Source organism: Mus caroli, unplaced genomic scaffold (assembly GCF_978045245.1).
Source record: "Mus caroli unplaced genomic scaffold, Mus_caroli_1 scaffold_38, whole genome shotgun sequence".
Classification (NCBI taxonomy): Eukaryota; Metazoa; Chordata; class Mammalia; order Rodentia; family Muridae; genus Mus; species Mus caroli.
This window is the reverse complement of record NW_028227293.1, coordinates 896,767-910,000: the sequence shown is the minus strand read 5'-3', so window position 1 is coordinate 910,000 and position 13,234 is coordinate 896,767.

Genomic DNA, 13,234 nt, shown 5'->3' with positions numbered 1-13,234 from the left:
AACAACAACAACAACCCAAACAAACAAAAAACGAAACAACAACAACAAAAACCCAAACAAACAGAAAAAAAAAAGAAAATAATTTTAATGACATTTTTGATATTGTGTATTTTTTTTAATTTTAGGTTTTTTCTTTTCTTTTTCTTTTGTTTTTCTTTTTCTTTTTCAGGGATTGTAGTGTTTTTAGTAGCGTGTTTTTAAAATTTGTTTGTTTTTTCCTTTCAAGCTTCTAGTATTTTTTGTTTTTTTGTTTTTTGTTTATCTTTCTTACTCGTTTTGAAAAGATGTTAGTGTATTTAAGAGTTTTGGTGTTTCATTTAGTCTTCGGGATTTTATTTTTTATTATTTTAATGTTTTTCTTATTTATTTATTTATTTATTTTTGTTTTCTTTTTTTTGTGGTGTGTGTGTTCTTGAAATTTATTTAAAATTTTGGTGTTTTAATTTTGGATTTCATAGTTTTACAGATGCCAGGTAATTGTGGCCCATGAGTTTAATGCAGCACTTGGGAGGAAGAGGTAGGAAATATTTGAGTTGGAGTACAGCCTTTTCTACAGAGTGCCTTCCAGGAGAACCAGAGATACACAGAGATACCCAGTCTCCCAAAACTCAAAAGAAAAGAGAGAGAGAGAGAGAGAGAGAGAGAGAGAGAGAGAGAGAGAGAGAGAGAGAAAGGGAGAAAGAAAGGAAGAAGGAAGGAATAAAATAAAGAATGTAAAGAGTTTAAGGGACATGTTTGGCTTTCTTTGCAGTTTTTTGTTTGTTTGTTTGTTTGTTTTTTTAGAAATCTAGTCTTTTTTTTTTTAATTGTTTGTAGGGTTTTATATGTGTGGTTTTTTGTTTGTTTGTTTGATTTTGTTTTTTTCAGACTACCAGTGTCCTCTCTCTCTCTCTCTCTCTTTCTCTCTCTCTCTCTCTCTCTCTATCTCTCTCTCTCTCTCTTTCTATCAATCTCTCTGTCTGTCTTTCCTTTTCTCTTTGGAGTTTTGAGAGACTGGGTACCTCTGGTTATCTATGGTTTTCGTGGTTTTTTTTCTAGTTTTTTCAAGAATTCTAGTGTGCTTTAGTGTTGTGGGCTTTTATTAAAGTCCAGTTTTTTTTTAATTATTATTATTTTATTATTCTTGTTAGGTTTTTAATTTTTTTAATTTATTTGAGTGTGTGTGTGTGTTCTTGAATATTTTTAAAATTTTAGGGTTTTAATTTTGGTGTTTCATACTTTTAGGGTTACGAGGCAATGGTGGCCCATGCCTTTAAACCCAGCACTTGGGATTTACAGGTAGGTGATTTTTGAGTTCAAGGCCAGCCTGGTCTACAAAGTAAGTTCCAGGGCAGCCAGAGATACAAAGGGAATTACAGTCTTCAAACACAAACACACACACACACACACACACACACACACACACACACAAAACAAAAAACAAAACAAAAAAAAAAAAAAACAGGTGTGGTAGCTCTAGTCTTTAATCCCAAATGAAAGAAGCAAAATCAGAACCAAAAAAAAAAAAAAAAAAAAAAAAAAAAAGAAACCAATTTTAGGGACATTTGTGGCTTTTTCTGTACCCCCCCCCCACACACACACACAGGGATTGTAGGGTTTTAGTAGCCTGTTTTTAAAGTTTATTTATTATTTTGTATTCAGGCTTCATATATATATCTATATATATATGCATACATACATATATTTGTTTTTTTTCTTTTTTTCTTTCTGGTTTTGAAAGGATTTTAGTGTGTTTGAGCATTTTGGGGTTTTATTTAGTCTTCGAGATTTTATTTTTTAGTATTTTAATGTTTTTCTTAGTTTTCTTGTGGTGTGTGTTCTTGAATATTTATTTAAAATTTAGGTATTTTAATTTTTGGTTTTTCATACTCTTAGAGATGCCAGGTAATTGTCACCCATGACTTTAATTCAGCACTTGGGAGGAATAGGTAGGAGATATTTGAGTTGGAGCCAGCCTCTTCTACAGAGTGTCCTCCCGGAGAACCAGAGATAACCAGAGATACCCAGTCTCCCAAAACTCAAAAGAGAAGAGGGGGGAGAGAGATAGAAAAGGAGATGAGAGAGGAGATGAGAGAGAGAGAGAGAGAGAGAGAGAGAGAGAGAGAGAGGAAGAAGGAGAAGAAGAAGAAGAAGAAGAAGAAGAAGAAGAAGAAGAAGAAGAAGAAGAAGAAGAAGAAGAAGAAGAAGAAGAAGAAGAAGACAGAAGGAGGAGAAGGAGAAGGAGAAGGAGAAGGAGAAGGAGAAGGAGAAGGAGAAGGAGAAAGAAGAAGAAGAAGAAGAAGAAGAAGAAGAAGAAGAAGAAGAAGAAGAAGAAGAAGAAGAAGAAGAAGAAGAAGAAGAAGAAGAAGAAGAAGAAAGAAGGGAAGGAAGGAAGGAAGGAAGGAAGGAAGGAAGGAAGGAAGGAAGGAAGGAAGGAAGGAAGGAAATAAAGAATGTAAATAGTTTTTGGGACAATTTTGGTTTTCCTTTGCATTTTGTTTTATTTTTAATTTTAGCTTTTTTTTTAATAATTTGTAGGGTTTATAAATGTGTTCTCTTTTTATTTTTTTATTTTTTAATTTTTATTTTTTCCAGACTACCAGTGTCCTTTAAGTGTGGCTTTATAGTTTATTAAAGAATCATGGAGTGCTTTGAGAGTTTTGGGGTTTTATTCAGGTCCCATTTTTTTATTATTTTTATTATAATGCTGTTATTAGGTTTTTAATTTTTAATATATATTTGTGTGTGTGTGGCTGTGAATGTTTGTTCTTCAATATTTATTTATAAATTTAGGGTTTTAATTTTGGTGATCAGAGTTTTAGGGTTGCCATGCAATGGTGGCCCATGCCTTTAAACTTATTCTCCCAAATCTCAAAATATAAAAAAGAAACAGATAGAGAGAGAGAGATGGGGAGGGAGGGAAGGAGGGATGGAGTGAAGAATCAAGGAAGGAAGAAGGAAGAAGGAAGAAGGAAGAAGGAAGAAGGAAGAAGGAAGAAGGAAGAAGGAAGAAGGAAGGAATAAAATAAAAATGTAAAGTGTTGTAGGGATAATTTTTCCTTCCTTTGCATTTTTTTTAATAATGTTAGCAGTTTTTTATTTTTTTTTGTTATTTTTTTAATAGTTTGTAGGGTTTTTTATATGTTGTGTTGTTTTTTTGTTTGTTTGTTTGTTTGTTTGTTTTTGTTTTTTCAGACTACCAGTGTCCTTTCCATATTTTATTCTAGATTTTTAAAGCATCATAGTGTGCTTTTAGAATTTTGGGGTTTTATTTAAGTTCAGGTTTATCTTTTTTAAATTATTATTATTATTATTTTAATGTTTTTCTTAGGTTTTAATTTTTAAATTATTTTTTCGTGTGTGTGTGTTCTTGAATATTTATTTAAAATTTAGTGTTTTAATTTTGGTGTTTCATAGTTTTAGGTTTGCCAGGCAATGGTGGCCCATTCCTTTAATCCCAGCATTTGGGATGAACCCATAGGTGACTTTTGAGTTCAAGGCCAGCGGAGTCTACAGACTGACTTCCAGGAAACCCAGAGAAACAAAGAGAATTACAGTCTTCAAAAACTCAAAAAAAAAAAAAATAAGCTAGGTGTGGTAGCATTAATCCCAAAAGAAAGATTCAAAAACAGAAACAAAAAAAGAGAACAATTTTAGGGACATTTTTGGCTTCTTCTGTATTCCTCACCCCCCCCACACACACACAAACAAATGAGTGATTATAGTGTTTTTAGTAGCATGTTTTAAAGTTTGTTTGTTGGTTGGTTTTCTGGCTTCTAGTATATTTTTTATGTGTTTTTATCCTTTCTTTCTGATTTTGAAAAGATTTTAGTGTGATTTAGAGTTTGGGTTTTATTTAGTTTTCGGGATTTTATTTTTTTAGTATTTTAATGTTTTTCTAAGTTTTTTGTGGTATGTGTGTCCTTGAATATTTATTTAAAATTTTGGTGTTTTATTTTGTTTTTTTCATAGTAAATTTGTTTTAAAATTATGTCATATATAGTCTTCATATTTTAACAAAATCTATTTATATGTTGTATATTAATATTTCCCTTCAAAGATACAGTATTAATTTTTTTACTTTTGTAAAAAAATTAGGTAAATGTGAATGTAGCATTCTTATCCTTTGTTTCCAGTAATTTCTCTTGTCTTTCATGTTGTTTTACAAAAAATATACTTTTCAGTTTTGGTCTTATGTCATCAATCATCCTTCTAATCTAATACTTTGTGAAAAAGTGGTTGCTAAATATTACCGATAATACAAAAGTAAAGAGTAGGTTATTTTTTGTTCTTGTTGTTGTTTTCAGGATATTTAGAGATATTTCTCTAAATTTTATGGTACTTAGTAAATTTCAGTGTCTCCTTAAATAAATTTTATAATACAAATAATAAATCTTATATAACAAAATTATCAGAATTTTGATTTTTTGCTTGTCTTCCCTTTTTTATCAGAAGTTATCTGAAAAATAGAAATTGATTTCAGCATGTACTGAAAATCTCTTTGCTTTCCATTAGGTATATACCACATTTTTGATGGCCTGTATCTTTCTCTTTTAACGTCTTTTTGAAATTCTTCTTAATATTTTAAAGATAGAAATACTCCTCGCAAATGATGTTGGTCTGTTATGAGTCTGCAATTTCAACATGACAGACAGTAGCCATGTATGTTGTGCTTTTGAAATAAAACATTAATTTATTATTGTTTTGAAATAAAACATTATAATTGAGATACACTATAAATTAAATTATAGTAGATTCCAGTTTAAGGAAATGCATAGAGCAATGTATAAAAGTACCGGTAAATGTTTTGATTACAAGCTGTGACAGACTTTTGATAGTATTTAAATATTATATTTAGCATTAAAACACTATTTTTAAACAATTATTTATTAGAAAAATTTAAATGTATAAAATTCACATTGATGGTTCGTTATGTTGCTGCTGAGTATGTTGAAGCCCTTTATACTACCCTTTTCCTAGTAATCAAGCACATACCCTGTTTCTCCTCTTAAACAAACAAGCAAGCAAACACAATATCATACTAAATAGCCAAACAAACAAACAAGAAACTGGTGTGTTACTCTGATGAGTGCTATCTTTATTCTCAACTTCGCATGCCTTCTCGCATAGTATTGGCAAAGGCCAACTCACTTCACCCATCCCTCCTGTAAGCCCCAGGCCAAGATATATTTTAGATGGCTGGCAAGCCATCTTTTGTAAAAATTTTTTAATACTTTGCTATATTTCTATGCTCTAGGGATTGTTTCCCTGTATTTAATTTCTGACATAGAATAAATCCCTGTAAATAGAAGGTAGACTGATGGAGAAAAATCACTGAATATTTAGAAATAAAACCAAGTAATGCTGAGGCAGAAGGATTTCAAGTTCAAAGTCACCTTGTTAAAGGGTAGCCTATGTAACTTAATTAATCTCTGTCTCAAAATAAAGGTAAAAAGAGTGCCAGAATAAAGAACAAGGAATAAAGCTGATGATTTCTATTTAGGAAACTATAAACTTGTCATACTGTGTTGTCATAAGGTAAAGGGGAAATTCCCAGATAAACCAACAATAGATTTCACAAAACTACACGTAGTTTTGCAAAAGTGAATGTGGTTGACATCATGAGAATGTGTACATTTTGGACAAGCAACAAACATATACATATAGTTTTTCAGAAAGTATTCAGAAGCAATTTGTTTCTATTCACTGAAATTAACTAGTTGAATCGACTGTATGAGTAAATTTAACCCAAACACACCGACACAGAATTAAAAAGCAGGTGCAGTAACAAAACTCTCTTACCTCTCTTCAGCAACGCACAAGTAAAGGTAAAAAAAATAACCCAATTAAAAACAGAAGTCACTCAAAAATAAATGTTTTCAATGTTTATTTTCCTTAAAAATTTTCAGCAAGATAGATTCAAGCCTTTGTCTTTTTATTGTAGCTCCAATTTCAAAAGGTGATGGAAAATGTATTAATACTACAAAAGTTGCTGCAAATAGTGGCAATGTCCAATCAATCAGTAGTTGGGCCATTTCATATAAGTTACTGAATTTTTCATTGTTGGACAGCATGGTCCTTCGATAAAGGCTTTGTAGTTAGACTCCAAAACGCTCAATAAATTCGCTGGTAATCATTACCAAGGAGAGTTGACTGGCTTATTTGCACATTGTAATTAGGTGCAAATCTTAAGTCATAAACCCCATAACTGTAGAGGGAGAAATAATCGCCATTAGAGCCGTGGAAAGCTGGCAGTGTATTGCAGACATTCAGGAAATTGCCATATACTTGAGAAAAATTAATTCCTCGAGTGATTCCACCACTTCCAGCTGCCCCACAAAAGTTTCCATTTTCTCCGAAGTTATGTTGATTTGGTCCAAAATTGTTTTGTGTTGCTCCCACAGAATACTGATTTGATCCGAAGGCATTTGGGTTTGCCCCAAGAACATATTGGCGTGTCCTGAAACCATTTGGGTTTGTTGCGAAAACATAATAGTTTGTCCAGATATTGTATGGATTTGCCACAAGAGCATAGCAGTTTGTCCTGCAGGAATCTGAATTTGTACACAAACTACACTGGCCTGCCCCAAAAGCATTTGGACTTGTCCTAGAAGCATATTGGCCTATCCCATAAGCATCTGAGTATGTTCCGAAAGGATACTGGTTTGTCCAGAAAGCATTTTGATTTCCACCAAAATACATTGGTTTATCCCGAAAGTATTTGGGTACGCTGCCAAAGCATACTGGCTTACTCCTAAGGAAATTGGATATGTTCCCTAAGTGTATTGGCTTGTTCTTAAGGTGTTTGGAACTGTCCCAAGAGTATACTGGCTTGCCAAGAAAGTATTTCGGTTTGCCTCACAGAGCACAGTGGCTTAACCATACAGTATTTTAGCTTGACCTCAAAGCATTACTGCTTGCCATGAAAGCAGTTGAATTTGTCACAAAAACATTGGAATTCGCCTGGAAAGCATTGGGGGAAATCTCTGAAACCACGGGCATTTGCCAAAGGTATATCCGAGTTTGCTCTTGAAGTATATGAGTCAGCTCTGTGGGCATCTTGGTTGGCTTAGTGAGCATCGGGGTTAGCCATAGTTTGGAAGCTTGGGCTGCCTCCTCCTCTCCAATTGTTTTCTAACTCCACAGCTGGAACTGATTTTCTTGTCCTATCCTTAGCTATAGTCTTTCTTTTATTCAGCTGTCTAGCTGGATTTTCTTTAGGGTATGCCATTTTAACTTCACAACGACTGGAGCCAATGAAATGGTACCTGGTTTCTAAGACCTTTCTAACGGGGTTTTCATCCCTGTATTTGATAAAGCCGAAAGCTCTTCTTTCCTGCGTGTCTGAACACAGTGGAAGCTCTATAGCCTCTATCTACCCAAATGTGCCAAAGTAAGCTCTTATTTTTTCTTCAGACATCCGCGGGTTCAGCCCACCCACAAAAATATTTTTGTTGGGGAATTGAGATTCCAGGTCTTTAGCCCTTTTAAATTCTATTTTCTTGCCATCAACTTTGTGGTCTTTCACTCGAAGCACCTTCTCTACTGTTGCACTGTCTTTGAAAAGCACGAATCCAAATCCCCTAGACAGACCAGTATTTGGGTCTGTTTTTATAATAAAGTCTATTACCTCACCAAACTTAGACAAGTATTCCAGAAGTACCTGCTTGCTCATTTCTTGGGAAAGTCTCCTGATAAACATCTTACTGGCATTCTGTTCGTTCTTGGTGGCATCGATTTTGAACCCTTCCTGAAATTGGTTTCTTTCATTATCCTTTTTTCACATCGAGGCTGGCAGTGTTCATGGTATATAGGCTGGATGGAGGTGATTTGACTGTTGGATAAACACTGGCCTAGGCACAAATGGTGGGGGCATAGCTGTCCTCAGGGAGTAGAGGGAAATTATTGCACAACAGTGACGAAATTGTAACAAGCATTATAACTAGAGTCAACGCAGGAGTTGCCTTGTATCCTAAACAGGGGTGGGGGTGGGGAAGCGTGGAGGGGGGGCAGGGGGCAGGGGACAGGGATAGTGTCTGATTTTTCCCTCAAAGGTTTTAATGCTTTCCATGTAAAAAGGAGGCCTGCCCATAGACTTTCTATTTGTGCTCTAGGGCCCCCAAAAGGAATAGTAAAATAGTTATAATAATAGAAAAGGAAGCCTTTTCCTTGTTTCTGTCTTTTCATGTTACATCTCTTTGAAATTTGTTAAAACCAAGTTATTTTTCTGGAAATTTCCTTGAATGTTGTAAAATAAATTCATTTCATACTTTAGATGAATTTCATATTAATCTTCACTATTTGTAATAGGCCTTAAAGGGGAAAGTGATACAAAGTTGAAACATCCTAAAGGTAAAACTAAATGTCTATGGGTTTGTATATTTTACAAAAGGACTCTAAAGAAAAAATTTAAAATAAGAGCTTCACTGAGTTTCACTTATAACATGAACCATTTTAATGTAAAATGCATTTCCAGCATTATTTCTCATAGTAATAATTATTTAGGTAATGTGCCATCATCTTCTGTGTTCTGTATCCCATTTAAGCAGTCACTCCTCATTTCTGGGTAACCCACTTAATGTTATAATATGTTGGTTTTCTCTTTTATTTCTCATAATACTGTTTTCCAGATGCTGTAATATACAATAGTAGTTTCTTCTTTATCCATTTTGTGATTATAGTGTATTTTGTTTTCATAATTTACAATATCACTTGCCAGATTGGATTTGTTCCACTGTTCCATATATGCAAAACACACACACAAACACACACACACACACACACACACACACACACACACTCACACATACATATACACACACACACTTAGATGATTTTTTTTTCTGGCAACCATTTTTGTTTCTTTTTTTATGAATAGTTAAGTATATATCTCCCATTTTTCGCTTCTATTGAGAAAGCATTTAATATTGGGATTTTTTCCCAATATTTAAAGCCCACAGATCAAATTTTAGATTTTTTCTTTTCTTTTGGCAATTTCTGTCCTTGTCACTACCCTTTAAATATAATGAAGTTGATTGTCTATTACTTCCTCGTTTTAATATTATTCCTTTGAAAAGGAAGATTTTAAGTGTCTCCATAATTTTTCCCACTGTTCATGTATAGAATCAATCTAGAGGAATATTTAATGTTTATGGCATCATTGCTATGTTACAAATCATGGCCAACTATTCCTCTCCAAATGGAAGGCTGAAATATTAAGAATAAATTAAAAACCAAAAAGGAAGCTGCATTCCAAAAATCCCTTCAGATCTTGACATTTGCAGCTAAGCACATAATGTTCTTTTTGCTTGTCTCCCTGATCCAATAGATGGAACTAGTTCAAAGCTGGAAAATGTTGGATGTGAAGATATAAAATATAGCTTCATGGTTTGATAGATGCCCCAGTGGAGGAAAGTTGAGATCAGGGAAGTGAGTGTGGGTGGGTGAGTGGAGTAACACAATCTTTTGAGCAGGGGGAGAGAAGATGGGATACAGAGTTTCTGAGAGGGGGGAAACCAGGAAAGGGGATAACATTTGAAGTGCAGATAAATAAAATATCCAATAAAAATAAGTAAACATAAAAAATGTAGCTTCATAACATGCTGATGAAAGTGATCAATTGCCTATGGATATTATTTGTCAAGAAATAGCTTTCTTTTTTATTTTTATTTTTTAAAGATTCACTATTCCAAAATGATTTTCCTTTTTGGAATCAAAGTGTTATAACCATCCATAGAAGTTGTCACTGGAAGCCGGGTCAAACTGTATTCTATCACTTTTCTGAATATGGACAAATTTCGGTGTTTCACATACACATATGAAAATTCTGCTTGAGAACTCTCTTAGCTGTCAAGGCCACCATTCCTGTAACAAGCGGCCTTTGTAATTAACAAAAAATATTTTTATAAGTGGGTTAGTAAAGGTTCTCTAGGGAAACAGAACTTATCTTTCTGTTTACATACATATACAAGCACACACATGTACACATAGGCACATACATACACACAGCTACACACACAGGTAAACACACACAGAGACACACACACATACGTACATGGATACATGCACACACACAGTGGGGTTGGGGGATGATATGCCAGAGAAGGAATGCACTTGCTACCAAGGCAAGAATAAGAAGGCAAAGAACAAAAAGCTTTATTTTTCCATGTCCTTTTGTAAGCTCCAGCAGAGGAGTGCATCCCTGCCTCAAGATCTAGATTAATAGCATGTTTCTTCCTGACTGAATGGTCTGGATTAGAATTGGATTCACCAACTTCAACCCAAGTCCCTCCCAGCCAAGAAATCCCACAGGTTTGTTCTAAATTTCTCAAATGTAGTTCACTCCAGAGGTAGTCAATTTGACAACTAAGAGTAGTCATTACAATAGGTCTTTACTATAGTTATCTAGGCTCTGTGATGTCTGTAGTTAAATGAGTTAAATTGCACATGAAATGTGGGTGTTTTATTCTCTAAGAATTATCTTCTCTTTGAATAAATGTACTATTTCCATACATGGCACAAAGAGAACAATAATGAAAACACTTTCTTTAGGAATGAATAATATTGTCAATAAAATTGAACTGTAAGGAAAATAAGTTATTTCACAAGGTAAAACTTAATCCTTTAGCACAAGTTTACTATATTGTACTTTTATTATATTTGAGATCCTGCCTAACTCTAATCTTTTCAGCTAGCTTAACATTGGAGTAGTCCCTAAGAGTTTTTCTTGAGAACCTACAATAATTTTCTATACATCAATGTTACCTTACATCTGATACCCATTTCATTCTTGCCATCCTTCCCATTATCTGGTAGCAGCTGGTTTAATTAAAAAAATGGAGTGAATCCCATAGGTATATATATATATATATATATATATTTGAATGTTTAGTCACAACGGATTGTTATTACATTTGAGAAGATTAGGAGTCATGGCTTTGTTCGAGGAAGTGTTTTAGTGAGTGTAGCCTTTGAGGAGTCAAAAGCCCATACCAGTCTCAGAGTCACCTTTTCTGACTATGGATAAGAATGTAGCTCTTAACTAATACTCAACCATCTGCCTGCATTCTCCCATTCTTAATGCACTGATCATGATGAATTAAGCCTCTGAGACTCTAAAGAAGTCCACAGTTAAATGTTTTATCTTATAATAATTGCCTTGGTCAAGGTATCTCTTTCCAGTAATAGAACAGTGACTAACATAAGGAACTTCTTTATGTAATTGTTTTGTTTTCTAATGTGCTCTTATTTTTGTTTTATTTTTTGTTTTTTTTTTTTTTAAAGGATTTTTAGTTCGTTTCAGGGTTTTGAGGTTTCATTTTAGGCTTCAGGGATTTTTTGTTTGTTTGTTTGTTTTTTTAGTATTTTAATGATCTTAAAGTTGTTGATGTTGTTGTTGTTCTAGAATATATATTTATAGTTGGGGGTTTAAATTTTGGTATTTCATACTTTTAAGGTTGCCAGGCAATGGTGGTCCACGCCTTTAAACCCAGCACTTGGGGTGAAGAGGTAGGTAATTTTTGAGTTCAAGGCCAGCCTGGTCTACAGAGTGAGTTCCAGGACACTCATAGACCCAGATAAAGAGATACACAGTCTTAAAAACTCCAAAAAAGAAACCAGGTTGGTGTTGGTGGAGCTAGCCTTTAATGCCAAAATAAAGAAAGACACAAAAACAGATACAAAAAAGAAAACAATTTTAGGAACATTTTTGGCTTCTTGTGTATTTTCTTTTTTTAGAATATTAGGGATTTTTTTTTCAGGGATAGTAGGTTTTTCAATAGTGTGTTTTTAAAATTTGTTTGTTTGTTTTCAGGCTTCTCATTTTTTTTTTTCTGGTTTTGAAAGGATTTTAGTGTATTTGATCATTTTGGGGTTTTATTTAGTCTTTGGGATTTTATTTTTTAGTATTATAATATTTTTCTTAGTTTTCAGTGTTGTGTGTGTTCTTGAATATTTATTTAAAACTTAGGTGTTTTAATTTTGTTTTCTTATAGTTTTACAGATGTCAGGTAATGGCGGCCCATGACTTTAAATCAGAACTTGGGAGGAAGAGGTAGGAGATATATGAGTTGGAGGCCAGCCTGTTCTACAGTGTGCCTTCCAGGAGAACTAGAGATACACAGAGACACCATGTCTCCCAAAACTCAAAAGAGAAAAAAGAAACAGAGAGAGAGATACAGAGAGAGAGATACAGAGAGAGAGATACAGAGAGAGAGAGAGAGAGAGAGAGAGAGAGAGAGAGAGAGAGAGAGAGAGAGAGAGAGAGAGAGAAAGGAAGCAAGGAAGAAAGAAAGAAAGGAAGAAACAAACAAACAAACAAACAAAGAAAAAGCAAACAAACAAACAAAAACAAAGAAGGAATGAGGAAGATTTGAACTTTAGGGCAATTTTTAGCTTCTTGTTTTCTTTTAGACTTTTAGTTTTTTTTGTTTTGTTTTTTATGTTTTTGTTTTTTTTAGGTTTGTAGTGTTTTTAGAAGAGATTTTTAGAGTTTTTATTTGTTTGTTTTTGACTTCTAATGTATTTTAAGTGTTTTTTGTTTTGTTTTGTTTTTTGTAGGGATTGTAGAGTTTTTAGTAGAGTGTCTTAGAAGTATTTGTTATTTATTATTTTGTTTTCAGACTTCTGGTGTATATTTTATTTCTTTTTTCTTTCTGGTTTTGAAAAGGATTTTAGTGTGATTGAGCGTTTTTGGTTTTATTTAGTCTTTGGGGTTTTATTACTAGTATTTTAATGCTATTTGGAATTCTTGGGTGTGTGTGTTCTTGAATATTAATTTAAAATTTTGGATTTTTTTTTTTATGTGTGGTTTTCATAGTTTCACGATTGCCAAGTCATTGTGGTCCATGTCTTTCACATATACTTGGGCAGAAGAGACAGGAAATATTTGAGTTCGAGGCCAGCCTGTTGTACAGAGTGCTATCCAGGAGAGCCAGACATACATAGAGAAACCAAGTTTCCCAAAACTCAAAAGAAAAAAATAAAAAAAAAGAAAGAATGAAAATGAAGGAAGAAAGGAAGGAACGAAGATAGAAAGAAAGAAAGAAAGAAAGAAAGAAAGAAAGAAAGAAAGAAAGAAAGAAAGAAAGAAAGAGAGAGAAAATATAAGAAAGAAAAAAGTAAGAAAAAAGGAAAGAAAGAAAGAAAAGTTTGGACTTTAAGGCCATTTTTGACTTCAAGTTTTCTTTTAGAATTTTAGTTTAGTTTAGTTTTTTTTTTTAATTGTTTGTAGTGTTTTAGGAAGAGAGCTTTAGAA